Here is a 27,232-nt window from a genome sequence, read left to right as displayed (position 1 = left end):
GCAGTAAGGCAAGGGATGTCTGCTAGGTTGAGTATGGTATTATTCATGGTCATTGGAACATAACATTCATGGAGAGAGTTTATCAATTTGTACTAAAACGGAATTAAGCCCCGTGCAATATTTTGAGAATTCAATATGATATTTTCGAGTTTTTTGCCTTCTCGGCAGTTTTAGTGGACATCTGCTGCCTAGCCAGGTTGTTTATGGGAGCATTAAGAAGTGGATTTCATCAACTAAATCAACTCGAGTTTGACATCCTCTTTGTGCCTGAAGACCATGTTATAAGTCTTTGAAAAGTTGCATACAGTTAAGGAAAATAAACACGTCAATATATGGTGGAAACATATAACACTAAGAATCATAAAGGTCATGCTCAAGTCAAATCCCTATAAAATCTGGAACCGTTCTATGAAAAGGCTCTCGTTTAAAATGTTTCTTTCAATGGCAACTTTGGTATCAGCAAAGGGATAAATTCCTAAGCTGTGATAGGCTTGAATCATTTAAGAATTGACTTCAATATTTTTAGCATTTATGGAGTTAGTTTAAAAGTTTAATACCCCACTCAGACACAGTATATTGGCCCTGAGACCCCTTAATGCTGAGCACCAGACAGGGTAACAACAAGTACCATCTTTCGGTATGACGCGGCCCAGGGATTGAACCCCGGACCTTCCGCTCTCGGGGCGGACGCTCTATAACTAGACCATGGAGGCAGTTGTTAAAGTAATGAAACATCACATTGGCCTGGGTTTCACTTACATCAAATAGGTACAATGAGTTGCCAGACAGGTTGATCCCCCAGATTCCAGGGTATTGTTATAACCGGCAGGCACCTTAAATTCACTGTGCAGAGTTACATCCCTTAGATGTGCCAGAATTTGATGATTCTGGTTATGATTTCCAGATTTCCCCTGATTCATGGTCTTTCAGCTCTCATTTTCATTGTTTTCACCAGAATGTGTTTTACCAACCCACTCGCACACCCTCACAAGCACAATAATTGAACCAATGAAACTCAGAATAAGACACACATTGTCACAAAATGCGACATCTAATGAGATTTTAGAACCATGTCATTTTTCAGATGCATCAGACTATTTCTAGCATGAGCTATGTAATAATGCTGAGATACCTACATGTGTCATTGCATCAAATTTGCCGCCATGATTTTCATTTGGCCCGGTGTACGGCAACCATGGGTTACCAGTGTTTGAAAACATTCACACAACTCAAACGTACGTGATCACATGTGGGATTCCCCTTCGCTAGGCATGAGATTAAAACTTGTCGAGAGCATGTCTATGATAGGTGGCCCTCCTTAATCAAACTTTATCTCTTAACAGTCTGATGGAACTAGGTCAATAGGCAAATTATCAACCCTTACAGGGCCTCTCCCCAGAAGGGGTCTAGTGTGATTCTATCCTATCTGAACTTGTGATGGATTTTCAATCTTTCTTTGACCTTTTGGGGAAAATGTAACAATTAATCATTCCTTTAGAAATAGATGAATTATGAACCTTAAATAGGCCTCTCTGAACCTCATCTCTAAGCTATAATATCAAACCTGCCTTACCGTATTCGACGTAATAAGCGCTCAGGGAACTCAAAATTAGAAATAGGGGGCACTTATTAGAATATAATTTTGGTGAAAGGGTTAAAAGATCGTAAATTTTGTGGTTTATGCTGACAACCTGAAATGATACAAAAGAAAAGTCTGTGCGTATTATACACAACAGATATATGTTTCCAGAAATTAATTTCCCGTAATTGAGGGTGCATATAACACACGAGTGCGTATTATACACAAATAAATAAGTCTTGTGTACATTGATCAATCGGAAGGGTGCTAATTGGGATTGTTCCCTAGCCAATATATTAACAAATATCACCGAGGGCGCTTATTACATCGAATATGGTATTTAAAGCCTATCAAATGATGAAGAATTAGGACCAGTTTCTTTGAAAAGTAGAGTCAAGTAATGCCAGATCATGAACCCTTGCTCTTCCGCAACACGTTGTGGTCTGCACTGAGTTCATTCGCTGGATTATGCAGTTGAAAAAGCAATTTGGAACCTCGTTATGTATCCCCATATCAGGTGACTGACCTTTCGAGAAAAGATTTGTCAGGCCATAAATGGCGCCATTGCTGTGGGAAACATCTGTCTCCTAAGTAGTGTCAATGATATTTGGTTTTGATGAAAGACCAATTTGCATTAGGGGCAGTCGGGTAGCCTAGTGTTTGAAGCGTTCGCTCACACCAAAGATCCGGGTTCGATTACTGACTTGGGTACAATGTGTGAAGCCCATTTGTGGTGTCCCCCGCTGTGATATTGCTGGAATATTGCTAAAACAGGCACTTGTTCAAAATGCATATTGTCAGGTCTACACTGAAGAGGCTGGAAAGAGACAAATAAAACAGAATATTTTTTCAGTCACCGTTTGAAGACATACATGTTTTTTGCTCTGAAACAATGAGTGGAGAAACAATTTTTTTGTTAACAACACATTTTTTCAGGACATCAAGCAATTCCAGGTTCCACTTTGTAAGTTTTTTTACTGAGGCAGTTTTAATAGTCCAGTAATTTCTTTCTGATTCATTTTTCAGAAAAAAAACCCACCCCTCCCAAGAGGTATTCCTGACCTTAATTGTCCCAAAAGAGGGTGTCAAGAAAAAGAGGGTCCAGATTGACATGGTTTAACATAGAAATGCAGGGGGCACCTTAAAGTTTCTGTTCAGGGGTTTATGACAAAACACATCTCAAAACAGTTCTCTTCTGCAGAGCTTTTGGATGACTAAGCGCCTAAGTTGAGCAAATCTTACAAGAAGGCGTTATATCAATATGAACTTTATTTATTTATTTATTTATTTATTTATTTAGGGACACCTGGACCACATCTTCATTTTAGGACACTGTATGTTTAGTTATGTGCATCAGAGCATCAACATCAGCTCACAGTGCAAGATAAGACTGAAGTCGGTTGCCACAGAACATTCGGCTTTGGCAGCAGCGGCAATTCTTTTCCTGCTGCCGTCAAGCAGTCTCCCTGTCTAGCCTCTCTCAGTCACGGACACACATCGCCTCATATTGGTTCCTTCATGTTGTACCTTCTTTGACTATTCTATTTTTTTATTTTCTTCTTTTTTAACTGCTATGAGCATGCATTCATTGGTGGATATGGCGCATTACAAATGTTCATCATCATCACCATCATCATCACCATCATCATCATCAAATCTTCACCTGATGAAGGAGTAAGCATATACTCTGAAACGTTGTGTTCCTCATAATATTATGAAGTTGACATCCATATATTCTCTTCCTATATCATCATCATCATCATCATCATCATCATCATCATTTTTTGTGCTTTATGGTAACTACCACTACTACTTTTACTACAACTACACGCTATTACAGGTTTGACGTTAAATTTTAACTTACCTCACTCACTCACTCACTTTTATTTTATTGTTCCTTCTTTTTCTTCTTCATTTCACTGATGCATTTATTCATCTACCAACTCCTGTCTTTCTTCATCATTCATCACTTAATGGCCCCTAGTGTTTTATTCATATAGATAATATCCATGATGTCCCCTTGAGGACTCTGAAACCAAATTAGTCCCCAGAACCTCATGCTACTTCTGTACAAGATAATTAAAGGAGGGATCTGGTGGCCACAACTTTACACATGAAGTAAGCTGTATGACCACCGAGGATGACCCCTTTAATACCTTAGGTCGGCACTCCGACAATTTATCATCTCATCAAACCCGTCGCCATTCCCTCATGACCATATGATCTACCACTGGTTCGCATGCTTCGAAGCAGAACCCAATCTCGTTTGATCTGGCGTAAAATCACATTCACTCATTATCACTAAACACTGCTAGTAAATACTTATATAAAAAACATTTCTCGAAACCACACTCCTTGTAAACACTTACAGATTTATTCCAAGCCGGACAGTGGTCAGTTAGCTGGAACCCATTGTCCCCAAGTGGACGATATTCTCATTAATTAGAAAAGGTTTTAAAAAATCCCCAAAGCTTTCATCAAGGGATTTGTGTAACTTGATTTTCGGGTTGGTTTCGATTATGACAGTGGTTAGTGCAGTCCCACAAAGAGGTGAAACGGTCTCTATTGATTGTGGAAACACAGGAGCACTTTAGGGTGAACAGTTGAGGTCGCTAATCAAATACCAGTGCTTTATTTCCTTGCGTTCTTTCTTTCGCCATCTTGTTAGTGAATTTCTTGGTTGACATTAGTTGATGTTGCTGTTATTTTTGTCAGTGATATATCACCTTGGAGACAACCATCAATTGCTGGCAAAGGACGAGGTGGGAGGAGGGCCTTTTTTGGCCAACTGGAAGTATCAAATTGTTTAGTTGTGAGAAGTCTTGCAAACATTGGTATGTAAATGAATCACACATGTTCAAATGTCAGATAATTAACCTTTGTTTCTTTATTACACTCCAATGTTTTGGACTTACGGAATAATCAAATAAATTAGTGTGGCTGACATGAATGAAAAATTCCGATTTTTCGAACGTCAAGAGAAAATGTAACTACGACCATGACCCAAGATATAGAGAATCTCACCCGAGTGTCTTTTGATATCAAATATATCAACACGAGTTGATAAAAGTGGGAAAACTCTGAGGCTTGCCGAGGATTTTTTCCACTTTTATCAACAAGTGTTGATATATTTGATATCAAAAGACACGAGGGTGAGATTTTATTTATCATCCAACATCATTCTTCCAACTTTTTCAGTTTGTAGAAAGTTATAAGCAGTGTCTTCAGTGTAAAAAGTACTGCTAACAGCTTCAGTAGCAGAGCCATTAGTGATGTCATTTGATTGTGACGTCATGGTAACCAATGACGTCACAATGGTCTGCAAAGCATTGTGATGCAATTTCATTGCAGCGATATCTACAGTATAGATATCGCTTGATCTCACCCAAGCGATATCTCCTGTGGGAGCCAGTTTTGGATGATAAATGTCTCTTGCCATATGTTTGTGCTGTTGTTATTTAAATCTCCAAAGAAAATCAGCTTGGGGTCAAAGACTTGTTCATGTTCAAATGTTAGGACAGCACTTTCTGAGTCAGTCTTTTTAACACAGTTAAGTTTACCTTTATATCGAGAGTTGTAATAAATCCAAAATGTGCATATGTTCAAATGAACAAGGCTTGTTCTCATTCATATGAACGTATCTGAGATTGGGTCTATTGTCAAGACTGGGTCTGTCATCAAAAATGCAGGCTGTCATCAAGAGAATGGGTCTATCGCCAAGAGAGAGCGTCTATCATCAAGAGAATGGGTCTATCAAGAGAATGGGTCTATCATCAAGAGAATGGGTCTATCAAGAGAGTGGGTCTATCATCAAAAGAGTGGGTCGATCATCAAGAGAGAAGGTCTATCATCAAGAGAGTGGGTCTGTCATGACTAAAACTACCAATAGATGGAAGTTTCGAACTCTTCATGTCACACATCGAATGTTAATATTTTAAAATATTAAAGTCAACATTTATGGAAAGAAGCAGTCCTTTCTCTCTGAGTACAATTAAACCTTGTGAGTCCGGAAACCTTTCCTTCTGGACGACCTTGTTGAGAACATCAATAAACATTTACAGCCATATCATGCCTCACAGTTGATTTACTGACCTGGAAGTATTATACTCCTATGAAAATAGCAGAAAGTATGTGAAAATCCAGTAATCAAATACCCCTAATTTAATATTATAGCATTGGTGTAACAGCTTTCTTTGCATGCCATACTTACGTTGTTGGATATGATTTCAGTTTGGTTTACTGGTGAGTTGTGGGAGAATTAATCTGATTTCCTGATTTCGAAATACATGGTTACAACTGAATGTTTGTATTCCAGTGAAAATGGTGAAAATATGTTCAATAAGATTCCGGGCACAAAGCTACATTGGGAGTAATATTGAATCCAGGCATTTTTGACAGTTATACATGTTGATATATCTGTGGGATTTGTCTCTGTTCAGAGAATGCCTCAGAGAATGAAAAGAATCAAGAGAAATAATGATATTGATTTCTCCTGTGTAGAAATGGTTTCCTTCCATGAGTAGGCTATAACATGGTCGTATTGCACCTGGTCAGTGACCAGTTCTGAAACTGATGTGTAGACTGACCACTCACGGCCATCCTTGACCTCTCTTGTAGCAGGATATAACTGTTTGTTCCGGAAGCCTCTCGACACTTCAGGAAACTGCACTTAAGGAACCAGCGAAAGATGGTAGATATGCACACTTCATGTCTGTATTTTCACTTCTTGTAGTGTCACTTCCGGTAATGCCATCTTCCTGGTTTCATAGTTTCATCGCCATTTCATAGTTTCATTTCTTATATGTCTGTTCTTGTAGTGATGGCATCTTCCAGATTTTGTAGTTCATCTTCCAGATTTTGTAGTTCATCTTCCAGATTTTGTAGTTCAATCTTTCAGGTTTTGTAGTTTCTTTTTCCACATTTTGTAGTTCATCTTCCACATTTTGTAGTTCCATCTTTCTTTTTGATGTAGTTTCATCTCCTTAATTTCATCTCCCTGATTTTATGGGGCTACTGGGAGCATCTGTGGCCCAGTTGTCTAAGATCCTGAAATTCTTTGTAAAGAGTTGCATTCCTTAGTCATGCCAGGATCTGATAATCATGGGTTTGAATCCCAGATTTGCCTTGCTTCTGATCTTGGTCTGGTAATATGCTCATGGGTTTTACCACAATGAATCACTTCGGGAGTTTCTCACCAACATCCTGCTGACATGCTGTGATATATAACTGGAATACTGTTCAGCATTAAACCCAATTCACTCACTCACTCTTGTATTGTCACCCAGCATGGGACATGGGACTGTAAAGGCCAGAGACAACTGTCAAGTTGCCAATGTTGGTACCTTTGATGAGGCTGTGAGATTGTGATTTGTATTCTTATATGGGTAGAGAATGATGGACATCTTTTGTTGATAAACAAAATGTTATCAGGATTAGGGTAAGAAATGTAAATACCACAAACGTTATTCATATTCACAATATTTAATTTTATTTTCAACTTATGCCTTGGGTCCAGACAGGTCCCCAGGACCCGTTGCTGGTGCAAGCAACTTCTAGAATAGATGGCTACATAATGTGAACTGGCTGTGATTTTGTGGCCCAATTATGTCAACTGTTGCTCCTTCCGTCAACCACTGGTTTGCCTGACACAGATAGAATATTGTCATGATAAGTCAGGGGCGGTCGGGTAGCCTAGTGGTTAAAGCATTAGCTGGTCACGCCGAAGACCCGGGTTCGATTCCCGACATGGGTACAATGTGTGAAGCCCATTTCTGGTGTCCCCCGCCGTGATATTTCTGGAATATTGCTAAAAGCAGCATAAAACCGAACTCACTCACTCACTCATGATGAGTCGAAAACCATTTTCACCACTCAACAGTCACTATACACCTGAAACAATACTCATTCAAATTTAATTGAAATCGCACATTGAACTCATATAAAACATTATATTGCCGTGAATTCTAGTTCCCCAGTCACATGTGATCATTTTGAATCAAAAGCCATGTCTACCTGATTGAGACACAACACTAGATTGGAAAGGCATATAAAATGTTATTCCGTGCATGAGTTTAATCAGGAATTGGTGGTATGGTTTCAGTACAACTGCTATGGATTAATGATAGAGTTTAATCACAGTCAAGACAGAAGTCCTTGGGAACGGGATCCAGTGCTGCATTCTAATTCCGCTGATGCCAGAAATCTGGTTTAGAAAATGCTGACTCAGGTACAATTTGAATGAAATTATTTTCGGCAAATTCCTGATTGAATGAAGCCTGACATACATGCAATGTTGCTCACAGATCTATTTTGGAAATCCCATATGTGATCAATTTGTCTTCAAATCAGGTGTCCAATTTCTATTTGAAATTTGGAATCTCTAAAGTAAAGCCAGAAGATATATTCCGCTGGTGACAGGCTGAATGTTGTTTTATGCTACAGTTTCTCTGTGATCTGTAGATAATCAAGTCTGATTTTTGTTTGTTTGTTTGTTTGTTGTTTAACGCCGCACTCAGCAATATTCCAGCTATATGACGGCGGTCTGTAAATAATCGAGTCTTGACCAGACAATCCAGTGATTGATATCATGAGCATCGATCCACGCAATTGGGATCAATGACATGCTTCAACCAAGTCAGCAAGCCTGACCACCCGATCCCGTTAGTCGCCTTTTACGAAAAGCAAAGTCACCTTTTACGGCAAGCATGGGTTGCTGAAGACCTATTCTACCCCGGAATCTTCATGGGTCAAGTCTGAACCACGTGAACCAATGATGTGGTAGATTGCATGTCATTGTGGAACATAACTAGAGTATCAACCACCGGCTTGTCAGACCTGAACTTGAATAATTCCTGGAAATACCCTACCTCTATTACATGATTGCCATAAATCCTGAATGTTGGCTGTTATCACATCATAAACATTGTTTGGTTTTCAACAGAAGTCCTCTTCACTGTCAAGTATCCATAATCAGTTGTACAGGCAATAGTGTCCTGCTTGCCAGTGCTCTTGCCATTTGCAGGGTAGGAAACCTCACTTCTTTGCTGTGTGTGCTTGAGACAACATCTGAATTGTTTCCTGAGTTTTTGTCAAGCACTCTTTGAGTTTGTCCCACTGTATAAACTATATCTTCAGCTTAACGTTATAAGCTGCTTCGTGTCTTATTTTCAGCTGATTGTTCTGGGTTTGGTCATGTATGTAGAAGTTAATGGAGAGTATTTATGGGCCACCATTGCTGACCATAGTAACATCCCAAAATTGTTTCCATCCACTTGGAGAAGATGTATTCACTGCAGAATATCTTCATAAGAGTGAGTGAGTTAAAATTTAACGTTGCATCAGCATTATTTCAGCCATATGGAGACGAGAACAAGTTGATATATACACAAGTGAGTTATAAGCGTGTTCATTATAAACATAGCTTACGGTACAGAGTTGCCTCCCTTAGCATGCCAGGAGCCTATGATATTGGGTTTGACTCCCAATTTGATCTTCTTCTTTCTGGGTTTGTCATCACCATACCATTACCCCTGGGTTTCACTGATGTGATAAACATCTAAGACATAGCTTACGGTACAGAGTTGCCTCCCTTAGCATGCCAGGAGCCTATGATATTGGGTTTGACTCCAAATTTGATCTGCTTCTTTCTGGGTTTGTCATCACCATACCATTACCCCTGGGTTTCACTGATGTGATAAACATCTAAGACATAGCTTACGGTACAGAGTTGCCTCCCTTAGCATGCAAGGAGCCTATGATATTGGGTTTGACTCCAAATTTGATCTGCTTCTTTCTTGGTTTTTCATTACCATACCACTACCCCTGGGTTTCACTGATGTGATAAGACCTGGTGTTCCTCACACATCAAGCTAACGTGATATAACTGAAATAGTGTTCAAAGCAAATTAAACCCAACTCAAGGACTTGATGCCTTTTGTAGCCTTTTTAACATTGATGCAAGAATAGATGGCCAGCTTTACTAAAAGGAATATGCTGGCTTTGAATGTAAGACCAATATTGCTTGTGTTGCACCTATTTTATAACAAATCTATACCATCCGTTTTTATGTATGCATTTTACACGAGAGCAGTGGACTTCAACCAAGGACTTGTTTGAAGCATGACTTACAGAGATAATGAAGCAGCCTTTATGAGGTTAACTTGAAATGGTAGTAAGTGCAATCAGCAATATCCCATTGTTTTTCTGGTTGGAATGACCGATGAGCATAGCGATTTGGCAATTCCTGGGTGAAACTTAAGTATCCAAGCGCTGTAAAGTCGTCGTTGTTAGATCAGAAGCTTTCTCCAATTTGTTTCTGGCCTATAACACAGATGGAAGTCTGTTTGTTATGTGGCTAGTTGCACAGACTCATCTTTAAAGAAGACAAGGTGGCGTGATGTTTTGTAGAAACGTTCAGATATACTTGTGACAATCATAAGCAAAACAGAAATGACCAAAAAACTGATTTTGTCTGGCTGTGATCAAATTTTATTATTTTTTTCAATCAACCAGTCATGATTATTCAAACATCCTTAGAAATTCATATTTTGACGACTAGCTCTTTGAGGACTAGTGGAAGCCGTATTTCAATTAGTCTTCAGAGTTTGTGGCTAGTCCTGCCAGATTGAGACAAAAATGTTTACATTTTCTGTGAGTTTTATTCACTTGCTACTCGTAGCAAAATTAAATAATTGAGAACTGGTTCAGAATTATAGCCCTCAAATGCTTAGTGAGTGAGTACCACCATCATTGCTTGTCCCTGTTCTCAGCACAATTTACCGTTGTAGTCTCGTGATAGCGGACTAGCGTGAATTCCGAGGTTGCACTAATTACACAGACACAATGGCTCAGCTTCACATGTGGTACTAATTACAACGTCTCCAGACAATAGAACACAGTCCCCCTTTAACTATTGATAATTTGTCATCCATGTTTGGCACACCTGCCATCGGAAATTGTGATGCATCAATAGTCTGATCCGTTGTTAGAGACCGGTCATTTATCACATTTGATACACTATTGTACCGAAAATGACCCTCCCTTATGCTTGTCATATTTTTAATAACAGTTGAAATGGTGATAGAATCACCGTGGTATACTGTTGCTTGCTGGTAAATTACACCACAGATTAGCAAAGATCCGGGGTAGAACATGTCTTCAGCAACCCATGCTTGCCATAACAGGCGACTATGCTTGTCATAAGAGACTAATGGGATCGGGTGGTCAGGCTCGCTGACTTGGTTAATGCATGTCTTCGTATCCCAATTGCGTAGATCGATGCTCATGATATCAATCACAGGATAGTCTGGTCCAGACCACCGTCATATATCTGGAATATTGCTGAGTGCGCTGTTAAACAACAAATAAACAAAACAAAACAAACAACGGATTAGCATGGTAAATTTAACCATGGTATACTTTGACCAAATATACCATGGTCTACCATGGTATATTTGACCATAAAATCCCATAACACATACAACATTTGTTCCCCATCCAGGAGTAACAGAGACACGTTGGAGAATCTATGATTCATTAAAAATCCCGCCAAACATGGTCCCCTTCGAGGATGAATCCCCCAAACATGGTCCCCCTTGAAGATAAAATGGTTGCCCCCCTCGTAGCTGAAATGGTAAGTCCCCTGAGTAAACAGCTCCGGATCCCCTACAAAGGACGTTTTAATTTGCAATTTTAAATTGACCCATCTTGGTCTGTGCTTTCTTCAGTCTCATCCAATGTACTTTATATGCCTTCGCTTTGGAGTTGTTTTTAGTAGGCTGACCACTGAGATAGACATGGTATAAAAGAAGTATTAAATAGGGACGATGCTCCACGGTCTGCTGCCTATTTCCAGTATGTGTCTAGACACTGTACTTACCTCCCACAACAAACTGACCTGCCGTGATATACCGTATTCGCTGTATTAAGCACCCTGCTCCAATAAGCACTGGCGCCCCTACCAATGTCTAGCCCTGTCGGTAATTAATCTTTATAAGCAGCCATACCAAGCCCGAGAGTGTACAGCACAGTCCATATCTTCTTGTGTTTAATACACGTTAAGTAGTGCTGTAAGGAAAAGGGTACTGCTTAGACCGGAAATGGCACATCAACGTGAAAATGGAAACGTTTTTTCCACTTTTGTTTACTGGGACCGACAGTTTGCCAATGTCCAATCCCTATTTAGAGTCAATCTCTGTCAAAATGATCAATGAAATATTGCGTTTTCGAGATTCATTCTAACTGCAAAAGTTTCTTTTCTGTAATTGTGTTCATGTGGTTTCTGGATTATGTTGGAGAGTCATCGGCAGTTTATGCTGCAGAAACTGATCACTGGACAAATGACAATAATCACACTCGAGATAATATTGCTGGCAGATGATGAGAAATGGGAACGGATCAAAGCACAAATTAAGTTTACGGAGCATCAGTCTCATCAGAAGCGTATTTCCAAATTGACCATGTTGCCAGTTTGCCCTTAATTCTGTTTCTTCTCGAAACAGAAAACTACTCACCATCTCAACCTCATCACCAACAATGTCTCATCATGTAGTTAAGGAAAGATAACTCTTCCATTAAAATCCGGACAATCTTGACATTTATTGAAACTGGATTTTTAACCAAACAAAACCAAAATTGTTACAATGTGTGACCTGGTTGATTATGCCCCAATCGTGAGGATTGTTGCTCATACTATCAACCATTGGTTTGCCTCAGTTATATCCAGGCTGCAGTGAATAATGCTGACCGCGCATAAAACAACATTCAGTGCAGCGGTGTCGCCTAGTGGTTGAAGCATTTGCTCGTCACGCTGAAGGCCCGAGTTCGTCTCCCCACATGGGTACAATGTTTGAAGCCCATTTCTGGTGTCTCCTGCATTAATATTGCTTGAATATTACTAAAAGCATCATAAAACCAAACTTACTCACATCTTGAAATTCACCTCAAATGTAATTCTGAATTCAATAACTGCTCAGTGTGTATGTCAGTTATCGATGCTATGGCCATCCGTTTGGATTAGTAAATGATGTTTATTAAAAATAATCCATCTCTTTCTGACGTATCTGTCGTGCTTGATGCATCGAAATTTGTTCATTTCAGTTGTAATAGCGACAATGTTAGCAGTCTGCCTCAGTCAAGTTGAATAATATTTTTTTTCACGGTTAGGAATGATAAACTTGTTTTGATCTACTGATATTCCAACACTGTGTTTAGTTAAAGGTGGCCTTGACCTTGCAGCTACGTGAGTTAATGCCATATTATGATGCATGTTTTTGGCTGATATTCTAATTTTAACATTTTCCCCCAAAATTAAAATATTTCATCACTTTTGTCACCATAAGGCTTCTGTTTGTTAAAAATATTGAATTGAATCTTTTTATTTAAATTCAATTGAAAAGTTATGTTGTCATAAAAAAGAAAACTATAAACTTTGTTGGAATTTTAAAAGTCAACCATAAATAATACACTATTCAAGTCTGTTTGACACAAGAATAAATTTTATGGCCACTAGTTAAATTTTATCGTTGTCTTATAATGTCTTTTGTTTGAAAAATACAGTAATAGAAATGACTTTTGCAGCAATCCTAATAAGTTTAGCTTCATGATCAGAAGCTTGGCAATTAATGTCTGAGAAAGAAGTCTACAATCACCAAATCATAGTTAACAAGTACACCTGACTTTTCAAATCTTTTCCTTCCATGTATCATGACATAGAGGTGGTAATAGTGCATGCATGCGTGTACTAGTCCTCACTAATGCCGAGTACTAAGTTACTAACCCACTGAGATACCATGCTGCAGTTTAACACGAATACCCCACTCAAACACAGTATACTGACTCCGAGCTGACCAGTCCTTGTTTTAACCCCTTCATGCCCATCGCCAGGCAGGGTAACAACAAGTACTTTCTTTTAACAGCTTTTGGAATAAGACAGCTGAGGGTCGAACCCTCAACCTTCCGCTCGCTGGGCGGACGCTCTACCACTAGACAAACTTGGGTGGTGTGTAATGACTGAAAATAACATGCACTATGTATGATATCTAAGCCCAGGACCGATTTTTTTCCATTTTAATCACATTCTAGGTTAATGAAATAAGAATTGTTGCTTTCAAATTGTTTAAAAATTGCTGTTTAATTTATTTCTACTTCTTAAAGAAAAGTTTAAAGATCTTCAGCTTAAAAAATACAATTATTAACACACTGAAATCTGAAAGTCTCTGAATAATAACTGTCATATTTACTAAATGGTTTACTTTTGGCTTGTGGGCGAGTCAGAAAAGTATAGAAAATTAATGTGAAATAAAGTGGTTAGTGTCTAAGACATTTATCGCTTCAGACTTTCCTCCCACGTCCAGCTGACATTTTGTGATATAACTGGGATACTGTTCAAAGCAGCATAAAACTGACTCAATCACTCACTCCCAACCTTGTCTCAACCCAGCGATAATCTGTCTTCCTGACCACAGAGAATGAATTGAAACTGAATCCAATGCAAGTCTGAAATGATTTGGCAAGTCTAGATTGCCCAAGAAATTAAACATTGTTCTGGGCTCCATTTGGACTTTACTGGAACAAAATGTTAGTTTAACCAATAGCTTCAAAGTTGCGGATGCAGTGTTTTTTCTTCCCCTATATCTTCCTTGGCATGAAATTCACAGAACTTTGAACAGGAAAAACCTTAACAACGACATTTCCTTTTAATATACCTTAATCAGATTTATTTTGGCAAAAAAAACTGAACCATGTGGGCACTACTGAACTAGGAGGCACTGACAGCTGTGTTAATACGAAATAGTCCATTTGCATTTGTCATCATGTGAAACCTATTTTTTATTTTATTGTAACTACTACTACTACTACTACTACTACTACTACTACTACTACTACTACTACTACTACTGAGTGAGTGGGCATTAAACCCCACTCACTCACTCACTCACTCACTCACTCACTCAACCACCACCACCACCACTTCTACACACTATGCCTGAAATATTGCCTTTGTGACGTTAAATTTTACCTCACTCATGTCATGACCAACCTGGTATACACAAATGATATTTCTATCCCTTGAATCTCCCAAGAAGCACAGTTCTTTTGTGGATTCAGTATTCCTCCCAGCTCCCACATTAATCAGTCCAGATGTCAGTAAGAGCTGTTATCATTCCCTCATACTGTGTTATCCATGATAACAGGGGCTACATCTGCCAGTTGAACATGCTGGTCACATGAAATGGAAGTGCATTATTAAAGAATCATCCTGTCTGAATTCAATCTAAAATATAAGTCTCAACAACACACAAGCATTTTGACAGTAAATATTCTGATGTTTGGTGTTAAATGTTTCTCGGACCATATATTGTCTACGTGCACTGCATGTTCACTGTAGTGGATACTAAATCACTCAGCATGTTCAAGTTAATAGGCGATTGATGAGATCGGGCGAAATGTGCTTGCATGCTGTTTTTGTTTAATTCCATTGCCTTCCATTTCTGACTCAAACTATCTGTTGCGAGGAGAGTAATGGGGAGATATTAATTCGATTTGTTTTCTCGTTTAATCGCATTGCTTGCAAGGCGAGGGCAAACTCGCAGCAGTGTGTGTGCTCTTTGGGCATTGGCAGTATCATGAAACGGAGCCACATGCAGGCAGACGTCATAAAAATTGGTGGAGGGGCTTCGACAGCAGACGACAATTCTGCTGCAAATGGCAGTGTTTAACTACAGGCTTTAGAGGAACCTATTCTATGGGGGCATTGATTCAGTTGACTCCTAAAGGACGTGGACTCCTGCCATTTTGCTGTGGGATTAACTTAAAATTTACTTCAGGAATGGATATGTTTGTATGGACTTCAGGAAAACAGTATGTAAGGTAGGCCTGACTGTACCACTCATTTGTTTTTCTCTCATAATTTTTCAATTTTTCCAATTCGATTTTGTGTCTGTTATGATCCATTGCTGACAGCTGTGGGAAGGATTCATTTCCGATAGCTGTTCTTGCTAATGTTTTTGTTTGGGAGGGTATATACTTTCTTGTTTGTCGATCGTTTATTGATCAGGTGATACAATCTCAAGGTACCTCTGCAATGTAGTGTTCGCACTGAGATCTTCCTAACTGCTGTACTTCAGCACAGACACACAACAGACACATAAGCCATGTATATAGTGCAAAAGTGGTTTATTCGTACAGTGTTGTGGAACAGTTCTGGGTTGAAGGTCACGCTGATACAAAAGCTGTCATCTTAGTGCAAAGGCTGTCTTAGCATTTCAGGCAGGTACCTCAGTACTAAGGCAGTGTTCTCAGGACAAGGCTGTGTTCTCAGGACAAGGCAGTGTTCTCAGGACTAGGCAGTGTTCTCAGGACAAGGCAGTGTTCTCAGGACAAGGCAGTGTTCTCAGTACTAAGGCAGTGTTCTCAGGACAAAGCAGTGTTCTCAGGACAAGGCAGTGTTCTCAGGACAAGGCAGTGTTCTCAGTACTAAGGCAGTGTTCTCAGGACAAGGCAGTGTTCTCAGGACAAGGCAGTGGTCTCAGGACAAGGCAGTGTTCTCAGTACTAAGGCAGTGTTCTCAGGACAAGGCAGTGTTCTCAGGACAAGGCAGTGGTCTCAGGACAAGGCAGTGGTCTCAGGACAAGGCAGTGTTCTCAGGACAAGGCAGTGTTCTCAGGACAATGCAGTGTTCTCAAGACAAGGCAGTGTTCTCAGGACAAGGCAGGTACCTCAGTACTAAGGCAGTGTTCTCAGGACAAGGCAGTGTTCTCAGGACTAGGCAGTGTTCTCAGGACCAGACAGTGTTCTCAGGACAAGGCAGTGTTCACAGGACTAGGCTGTGTTCTCAGGACAAAGCAGTGTTCTCAGGACAAGGCAGGTACCTCAGTACTAAGGCAGTGTTCTCAGGACAAGGCAGTGTTCTCAGGACCAGACAGTGTTCTCATTCCAAGGCAGTGTTCTCATTCCAAGGCAGTGTTCTCAGGACAAGGCAGTGTTCTCAGTACTAGGCTGTGTTCTCAGGACAAGGCAGTGTTCTCAGTACTAAGGTAGTGTTCTGGGGACAAGGCAGTGTTCTCAGTACTAAGGCAGTGTTCTCAGGACAAGGCATTGTTCTGAGGACAAGGCAGTGTTCTCAGGACAAGGCAGTAATCTCAGGACAAGGCAGTGTTCTCAGGACAAGGCAGTGTTCTCACTACTAAGGCAGTGTTCTCAGGACAAGGCAGTGTTCTCATTACTAAGGCAGTGTTCTCAGGTCAAGGCAGTGTTCCTAGTACTAAGGCAGTGTTCTCAGTACTAAGGCAGTGTTCTCAGTACTAAGGCAGTGTTCTCAGGACAAGGCAGTGTTCTCAGGACAAGGCAGTGTTCTCAGTACTAAGGCAGTGTTCTTAGGTCAAGGCAGTGTTCTCAGTACTAAGGCATTGTCTCATTCCAAGGCAGTGTTCTCAGGTCAAGGCAGTGTTCTCAGGACTAGGCTGTGTTCTCAGGACAAGTCTACCTGATGCAAATGGACTCTGAGGAACTATTTTGTATTAACACAGCTGTCAGTGCCCCCTAGTTCAGTAGTGCCCACATGGTTTGAGGGGAGGGGGGGTTGCCAAAAAAATCTGATTAAGGTATATTAAAAGGAAATGTCGTTGTTAAGGTTTTTATAACATTCCTGATCAAAGTTCTGTGAATTTCATGCCAAGGAAGATATAGGGGAAGAAAAACTCCACTTTGTTGTAAAGATTGTTTGAAGATGAATGTCACTTTGATTTTGTCGTTAGGGTTTCAAGATAGGTCATTCTATAATGAGATTAGTAGTGTCACTTGATACATGCTGCATTTGCAGTGCCAGTACTTCGACGTTTAAACTCTTAATTGGGAATTAAATTAGAGAGATTTTCAGAATTGAACTATTGATTCTGCTGTCCAGACATCAGCCTACAAGGAAATAGGCTATACTGTTTTGCTCCTCAAAGATGTTTGAAGAATTCCTGTTAACAAATTATATCCTTTTATTGAGAAAGGAATAGCTGATGGAAGTGCATTATGCCCAGTTCCAGACATGGTGATGTCGCCTTTACACCTCTTCTTCTAACATCACTGGGGGCACGGGTGGCCCAGTCGTCTAAGGCGCCGCGATTCGCTGTGCAGAGTTGCATCCTTTGGGCACGCCAGAAACCTATGATTGTGGGTTCGAATCCCGGTTCGCCCCGATTATGTTTCTAGGTTTGTCAGCACCATACCCGTGCTCGTGGGTTTCACCGAAGTGGTAAACGTCTGAGACCTGCATCACTTCGGGCTTTCCTCCCACATTAAGCTGACACACCGTGATAAAACTGGAATACTGTTAAAAGCGGCGTTAAACCCAACTCACTCACTCACTCACTCACTCACTCACTCACTCACTCACTCTAACATCACTCTTTTTCTCACATTGCTTTTTTTGGTCTCATATCACTTCTTTTCTTTTCACATCACTTCTCCACTTCTCACTCACTCACTCACTCACTCACTCACTCACAATATGAATCCTGCAATAAAATGGAATTTAAAGTAAATATCTTCTTTGAGGGGCATTTAGAAGTTGGAGTACTAAGTAAGGATAAGATATATGGATGAACAACTTCTTTACAGTTTGAAGCGACGTTTCGGTGTAGGTTCTAACACTGTTGTTTTCACTTAAACATTTAAATAACGACACAAAGTCTACATCAAATGGGAAATGTCTAAATCAAGAGATTAAAATTTGTAAAGAAAAAAAAAGATTTTGTATTGATGGGGAAATGATAATGTATTTACTGTAGACTTTGGGTAATTTTACTGCAGAATTTTGGTAATATTACCTTAAAAGTTGAATAATTGTACAGCAGAAATCGTCTGGGACTGTTATGGTGTGGTTTATGGATAATGGGTGCTGTCTCTTTCTCTGACAACAAATTCATTTATTTGGGTTAGAATCTGCACGAAACATAGTTTGAAAATCCTTTCGTCCAAATGAGCACAATTCACATTCTGTCTGAGTTTAATTCTTGAAATGGACATGTTTATTCTTGATTCAGTCTAGAGGATGTTTTTTCTGAATCTTTTGAACCTAAAGATTTAGGAATTGACATGTTTCGGTATCAGCTGTCAAAATATTGATATTCTAGTCACACACTGGGTTTGTTACCTTCTGCAAGAAATGATAAAATTGAGTACTTAACGTAATTAGTGGAAACTCGTTACACCACATATCTTCAGAGGAGCACCTGTACCACCAGGAACGTGGTAATGCATCATTGTATGGAGCTCCCTACAGGGTCTTCTTTAGACAAGGGTCGGAGCTATCTGCCATCTCAACCACCGTCTTGTCTATGTGATCGAATCCATTAGAGAATGTACCATCTCTCTTCAGCGACACACACGATTCAATTATACCTGATTGCGGGGCCCTATCCATGGGGAAATAATAGCGTACGTGGAGGGTGTTCAAGTATCTCTATCCTTTACACAGAAGGCATTGATTCAGCCTTGGACATGAAGGCTTTGCTAGGAAACACCACCCTGCTCGTCAACTGAAATAAGGATAATTAAGAAACACCAAACTATATTGCTTCTGCTTGAGATTATTTCATAACGTGATGAAAACTTTCTACTAGACAGCTGGAAGTGGTCCAGCATGTGTGTGTCTGTGTGTCTTGGGAGAGAGTTTTCCATGCATGGAATTGATGTTGTCATTTCTGCAGTTGGCTGTGTGGAGGTGGAGTTATAGGCTGCAAAATCACTGTGATTGTCTGCAATTGTAAGATGCTTGACAACCATGTGATTGGTAGGTATCTAGAGCTTTCTTTAGTCTGCAAGGCTGGTGTATAATTTTTCAGTGTTTACCATATTTTCTTGAGTCTAATGCACACCCCCTCTAGCGGATTCAGTATTTTGGGGAAAAAAGAAAGAATATTATGCGCGGAAAAAATGACACCGTACCCCTTCCGTGAATTCTGTTAAACGAACAGGTGATAAGAAACTTGGACAGTACAAATTTGGAATTTGAGATACAAAATAAGCAGACATGTTGATCTACAATTTAAATTGTATTTTTTGTTCTGCTGGGCATTGTTTTACATCCAGGGATTAAGATTACCTTGTGTATTTTCTCGTAAACTAAGCCAGAAACAGCAATCAGCTGTACACATGTTTTCTTGGAATCTACGGTGATTTGGTTAAAACTTACCCAATGATATAACTTTAAAGAATTTTAATGCAAGGATCGGGAAAAATTGTATCTGAAACTATTTTTTTTATCAGGAATAATATATTCCAATATCATGTTATTTTAGTTGCAGCTTTAATTAAATATATTTAAAATAATAATAACCCTAAGCGTAGCGCCTCAGTGCAGCTGATTGTGACTGCCGGTTATTTTTTTTCACTCGGAACAATTTGACCTGTCACCATTGAGGTTCCCGCGCACATGATCACAAGAACTACGTGTTGACATATAATCGTCAAACTACAACAAATATGACTTTTAACAAGTCAAAGTATGGCATTTATGATATATGTATCCATTCTCTGTCAACTAACATTCGTTTCACGGCGTCAATAGCGGTAATCTGACAGTGGTTGCTGTTAATAATAGTGAGTTGTGCGATCTTCCAATCGCTTAAATTCACACACGATTTTGCCGAAATTAATTAAAACTATATTGAAGGGAATTTTGAATAAAATTAATGAAATAAGTTAAAAAAACAAAAGGCCAGATATACAATGAACACTTTTTATGACCAGACCAGTGTAATTACATGATTAGTTTGCGTACTTCAGTACGGATTTGTTGACATGGTATTTCTAGTGTTATGTGCTCACAGTTATGTCTGCGTTGGGAGGAAAAAACATCAAAACTCATTATGGCATGTATAATGCGCACCCCCTTCTACACAGCTGTGTTTTTTTGGAAAAAAGTGCACACTATACTCGAGAAAATATGATAGTCTGCATGGATGGTGTATAATGTTTCAGTGTTTAGTCTGGGTGGCTGGTGTATAATGTTTCAGTGTTTAGTCTGCATGGCTGGTGTATAATACTTCAGTGTTTAGTCTGCATGGCTGGTGTATAATACTTCAGTGTTTAGTCTGCATGGATGGTGCCGGTGTATAATACTTCAGTGTTTAGTCTGCATGGCTGGTGTATAATGCTTCAGTGTTTAGTCTGCATGGCTGGTGTATAATGCTTCAGTGTTTAGTCTGCATGGCTGGTGTATGATGTTTCAGTGTTTAGTCTGCATGGATGGTGCCGGTGTATAATACTTCAGTGTTTAGTCTGCATGGCTGGTGTATAATGCTTCAGTGTTTAGTCTGCATGGCTGGTGTATAATACTTCAGTGTTTAGTCTGCATGGCTGGTGTATGATGCTTCAGTGTTTAGTCTGCATGGATGGTGTATAATGCTTCAGTGTTTAGTCTGCATGGATGGTGCCGGTGTATAATACTTCAGTGTTTAGTCTGCATGGCTGGTGTATAATGCTTCAGTGTTTAGTCTGCATGGCTGGTGTATAATACTTCAGTGTTTAGTCTGCATGGCTGGTGTATGATGCTTCAGTGTTTAGTCTGCATGGATGGTGTATAATGCTTCAGTGTTTAGTCTGCATGGCTGGTGTATAATGCTTCAGTGTTTAGTCTGCATGGCTGGTGTATGATGTTTCAGTGTTTAGTCTGCATGGATGGTACCGGTGTATAATACTTCAGTGTTTAGTATGCATGCCTGGTGTGTAATGCTTCGGTGTGTAGGAATATCATTTCTTCAAGGATTGGATTACTTTGAAAAAGTCATGAAATAGATAAGTGTACATTAAAGATAAATAGTGTAAAGAGATATTTGCTACAGGAATAAGTTCAGGATATTGTTTGATTATTTTGTTGTAGTAGCGGGTCTAATCTTAGTATTATTTGGATATTATAGGGTGTGTGCAGTGGTTATTATACATTTAAATTAAATGTGTATTTGATTTGATGTGTAATTTGACTCAGTACTTCAGGGCACTGGATCTGATGTGACTCAAAAGTTTGATGGATGTGTTTAGTGGAATCCGATGATATGATGATGTTTACACATCAAAGTGTTCTCGCCATTCTCACGTCTCTGTTGCTACAAGCAGGGTGGCTCCAGTAGGTAAAACCTGCAGACCATGAAGTATAGTTTATGGTCTCTGGAGAAACCTGCAGTACAGGATGGATTCCGATCTGTGGCATTTGGTTTAGATTCATGCACTTTTTCTGTGAAATTTTCTGCTGACTTTTGGTTTCATACACATGATCTGTTACCAATAGTTCATGCACTGTTTCATTGATCTGTTACGGGGCAGTTGGGTAGCTTAATGGTTAAAGTGTTTGCTTGTCACACCGAATATCAGGGTTCGATTCCTGACATGGGTACAATCTGTGAACCCCATATCTGGTGTCCGATGCCGTTGGAATATTTCTAAAAGTGGCGTAAAATAATACTCACTCATTGATCTGTTACCAATTGTTCATTCACTTTTCACTGAATTCTTACCAATAGTTCATGCACTGTTTAATGATGTTACAAAAGTTCATGCTCTGTTCAAATATCTGTTACCAATTGTTCAGGCCAAGTTCAATTATGTTACAAATAGTTCATGTACTGGTCAATGATCTGTTACCAAAAGTTCATATACTGGTCAATGATCTGTTACCAAAAGTTCATGCACTGTAAAAGGATCTGTTACCAAATGTTCATATACTGGCCTATGATCTGTTACCAAAAGTTCATGTACTGGTCAATGATCTGTTACCAAAAGTTCATATACTGGTCAATGATCTGTTACCAAAAGTTCATATACTGGTCAATGATCTGTTACCAAAAGTTCATATACTGGTCAATGATCTGTTACCAAAAGTTCATGCACTGTAAAAGGATCTGTTACCAAAAGTTCATGCATTGTAAAAGGATCTGTTACCAAAAGTTCATGTACTGGTCAATGATCTGTTACCAAAAGTTCATATACTGGTCAATGATCTGTTACCAAAAGTTCATGCACTGTAAAAGGATCTGTTACCAAAAGTTCATGCACTGTAAAAGGATCTGTTACCAAAAGTTCGTGCACTGTAAACGGATCTGTTACCAAAAGTTCATGCACTGTAAACGGATCTGTTACCAAAAGTTCATGCATTGTAAAAGGATCTGTTACCAAAAGTTCATGCACTGTAAAAGGATCTGTTACCAAAAGTTCATGCACTGTAAAAGGATCTGTTACCAATGGATTCATGTGATGTGATTATTTGACCTTTCTCTAATAGGTTCAAGCAAGATGATTCTTTGATCAGTGGGTTCAAATCCAACATTGGTCTGCCTGTACCAATTTGGGTTTTCTTCATTGATATCCTAATTCCTTTTATGGTTTGCATTTGTATTAATGAGACTAATAAGATTTCTGTGTTTTGCAGATTTATAAAAAAGCTTACATCCTGTACATTTCAACCTTTTGCATTTCCGGGGGCACAATTGGCCCAGTCGTTTAAGGCCCCGCGATTCGCTGTGCAGAGTTGCATCCCTTGGGCACGCCAGAAACCTATGATTGTGGGTTCAAATCCCGATTCACCCTGATTATGTTTCTAGGTTTGTCAGCACCATACCCGTGCTCGCAGGTTTCATGGAAGTGGTTAATGTCTAAGACCTGCATCACTTCGGGCTTTCCTCCCACAGTAAGCTGACGCGCCGTGATACAACTGGAATACTGTTAAAAGTGGCGTTAAACCCAACTCACTCACTTTTGCATTTCCAATCTATTCTTACATTCCTTATATACATTGTCCGTGTACATGTGAAGGGCTTTTATGCTTCTGTGTATGTTTTTTGCCAGTTCTAGTCTATGAGGGGGAAAAGTGAGAATAGTAATTTGATAATACCTCAGCGCCTTAGTGTGTGAACAACAGGACGGAAACACCATTTCCAAAATTGAATTTTTATCGTGACTGAGAATGAAATATGATAATCTTCTTGTTTTGATTAGAGATAGGAAAGTAGTATGTAAGTGAATATTGCAATAAGTTCTCGTTTGATGGAAAGACTGTCACACCTGTTGTGTTAAAAGGCTTTGGCGAACATTTTGACTCGGTTCCTCAAATCAAATAACATGTGTTCATTGGGATGGGGTTTGGACACCCTTTTCATCCTCCTTCGTTAGAGAGTGCTTTCCGCTCATGAGTCTTGAGAACAATTTTATCAGATGTAATACGATGACTGATGTGCAATCTCAAAAAAGCATTAAGCATTCGCAAAGTTATACGATAGTGGTGTAAAATTGATTGAGTTTTGAAATTGGTCTTGTGAAATATTAATAGAGGAAAACCCGGGGTGTGAATATCACACCTCGGCGTTACACTGGAGGTGAAGCGAAATGCAATTTTCTTGCTCCGACTCAACGAAGCAAGTCAAGAGGATCTGTTTTTATGGAGTGATTGAATTAATCATACACTTGATCACAGTCTGATGCTGCTTCTAAAGTGGATTATTGGCCCTGGTTGGATTAAAACTTGTTCGAGTGTTGCACGGGGTAATATGATAATAAGTTTCAGGGCGCTACAACGTGAAATGAGGATGGGCAGCAGAAGGAGTTGATTTTAGAAGGACCTTTTTGGCAAGTCCTCACAACTATCCCCGGTACACTTTCATTTCAAATTCGAATTGCTTCCATCGACAGACTGTGATAATTTTCAAGGTTGACCCTAAAAGGATTAAAGGGTGCTAAACCAGACACCATTCTCCAACATGGCTTGGATCTTCATGGGTTTTTCATTTGGAAAAAATATCCCGAAGTGGCTTAGGAGGCATTTCCGTTTAAAGCCAGGCGAAGTAGGAATCGATTCATGCTATTCGTTGAGTGTGGAAACAAATTATTACATAAGACGGAGCCCAACCTCTTTGTAGCCTTTCTAACACTAGAACAGCCCTTGTGGCTGGTGAATAGTCATGAAATTGCCCTGAATTTAGCAAGTTCGGCTCTGATTGGGTTTGGAAAGTAGTCGAGGGAAATTGGAAAAACAGCTGGAAGTGGTTCTCTTCTGGTCCTTAGCTGTCCCTACACAAACCACCGCATGTCATAGCAGGATGCTTGAGAGTGATCTTTGTCAGAAAAAAAGCTACTGTCCTGACAACTATCATTTGTGAAGGGGGTCATGGGTGCTTTGCTGCAATTTCATCATCAATTTACAAGAAATTCTGTTAGCATGACCTTTCAGATTTCCCTGCTCACGTGGAAGATTTTAAGATGAAGCATTAACAACTTACTTCAATGTAGTTCTCGATATGGTTATTTGGAAATAATTTGGAAGGTAAATTGGTTGTTTCTATGCGTTATATTGCCAGGGGGCCCATTGACCCTGAAATAAGCAAATGACTCGCCACCTCCGAGTGATATGGGCCCTGATAACTCTCATACCAAGCCCTTCATTTCAAAAGGGAATGGGTCATGTTACTGTGAGGTTTTTACGTCGATATTGCTCTTCCGTTGTTATTAGTATTTCTTCGAATAACTGCATTGTTTTAAGTTATCTGTTTGAAACAGATGGTTATCTGTATTGCTTTGATATTCTATTTGGAGTTTCATCAATATTTCATTGCTAGCTAACTTACCATCTTGATTGATTTCGGTACAAAACATCATGCTTAATGAATAACCAACTACAGTCTTGCTCGATCCTGTTTGATTACTTCATTACCCCAGGAGAGATGGTGTTGGCAGTCAGGCTCATCCATCCATCCATCCATCGACTTTTCCCTACCTTGTCCTTTTTTCCTTTGTACCACATCCAGAACAGTAATGAGACCATGACCTTTAATTGAAAATTTGTGGTGTTACTTTTTAAAAAAAATAAAACGTTCTTCTAAAAAATTGGTAAGACAGGTGACCCAATCGTCAATTCACTGTGCAGAGTTGCGTCCCTTAGGCATGCCAGAAAACAGATGGTGGGTTCATTTCACCATTAACTCTGTCCTATGTTTGTCAGCACAACGTTTGTTAACTTCTGAGCAAATTAATAGTACCTGGGTCTTTTTCTTTTAGTGTTTCATGTTTGAAAAGGTAAATTAATAATAGTTGTCAGGAATATCATATCAATTAAAAAGGAATCTTGAATAAGCATGCCGTTATGAAATGATTTTGCACATTTTACACAAGCTGAAAATGTAAAACTAGTTGTCCAGACAGTATCACATGTTGACAGGAAAACAGTATCAATACAACATTTCTCCGTAAGGCTTGCCATGGATTATCAATCAAAGATTGTCAAAACAACTGTATACATGTCAACAGCAACAACAGTTGAAAGGAAAGCAGTCTCATTTCAACATACGACATGCAGTTGTCAGGATAGCAGTATATTGATATTGATTCTGTCTGACGAGATGAGCGAAGGTCGTATGAATAAAACATGTAGGCAATAAACAAAGCTTTAGTAGCCATTTAATGAGTAGCTGCATCGGTTTCAAGATTCCAGTTGGATTAGCTAACAAAGTATATGGAATGTCATAAACTTAGAACATCAATAAGTGTCATTTGTAATGCTGTCATAACCTGCCTTGCAAACCAAATGCTAACATTCTTCCAAACGTTATTACGCAGCTGTGCTATGTTGTAAATAGGTGTATTGACCACCAGTTAATTGAAACAGATTAAAGGATGAATGTTTTAATTACATCTTCTCAATGTTTATTGTGTAAATGTTGATATTAACTGTCCTACCATGTGATTAATTCTTGAACATCGATTCAAGGAGATGGTCTTCTTTTGTGTGGAGGACCAGCCTGAAATGGAATATGAGTTAAAATGTCTTAACTGGTTGCTTTGTGGATTTCTTTCTTAATGCGTTGATCATTGATTCTGTGTGTTAGGTAATATGAATATGCGCTGTTGGAACGAGAGTTGAAATGATTTGCTTGTGCTAAAAACTAAATCTATTGGACATCATCTCAAATTTTCTTGCATTAAGTGTCAGCTTCATCGACAACATCAATACAATATGTACAATACTAGTATCATGATATAACATTTATACTAAGTTTTCCTATAATAATTAGATCCACATCAAGTGCTTTTATGAGTTATCATGGCGTAATATTTATACATAATTTCATATAATAATAGTTTAGCAAGTAATACTTATCATCAGGTAAAATGCATATATAAAATATCAGTAGTTTCAGTTATAGCTTTTTAGATAGATGCTAGCCTATATATATCATCATCATCATCATCATCCCCACCACCACCACCATCATAATCATCAATATCGTCATCATCATTACCATCACCATCACCATTGTCACCATCACCATCACTTCCATCACCATCATCATCCCCATCATCATCATCATCATCATCATCATCATCATCGTGAGCATCCCCACCATCATCGTGAGCATCCCCATCATCATCATCATCGTTGTCATCATCCCCACCACCACCATCATAATCATCAATATCGTCATCATCATTACCGTGATACATCACCATCACCATCGTCCGCGGCACCATCATCATCATAATTTTTATATCAGATATTAGATAACAAATAAAATAAATTATGAAATGTAATAGAATAGTTTTTCATGTCAGAGACTCAAGATTATATTTTGTTGCCATAATGGATGCATGTCGGATGAAAACAATGGATGCACTAGAAAT

General features: G+C 39.2%; 1 protein-coding gene across 10 annotated transcripts in view; it reads left to right on the top strand.

The window, feature by feature from the left end:
• Positions 1-27,232, top strand: part of LOC124130846 (polypeptide N-acetylgalactosaminyltransferase 5-like) — a 390,720-nt gene that overhangs the window by 283,711 nt on the left and 79,777 nt on the right. The window contains exon 1 of one of the 10 annotated variants that reach the window (XM_046493876.2): positions 15,295-15,448. The exons of the other annotated variants lie outside the window; for them this stretch is intronic. The gene's annotated coding sequence lies outside the window, so the exon portion shown is untranslated. Of the gene's footprint in view, positions 1-15,294; positions 15,449-27,232 lie in introns of those variants that run through there. 10 annotated transcript variants of the gene reach the window in all.

The sequence above is a fragment of the Haliotis rufescens genome, unplaced genomic scaffold (assembly GCF_023055435.1).
Source record: "Haliotis rufescens isolate VD_foot unplaced genomic scaffold, xgHalRufe1.0.p SCAF_10, whole genome shotgun sequence".
NCBI lineage: Eukaryota > Metazoa > Mollusca > Gastropoda > Lepetellida > Haliotidae > Haliotis > Haliotis rufescens.
This window is presented reverse-complemented; position numbering and strand designations above follow the sequence as displayed.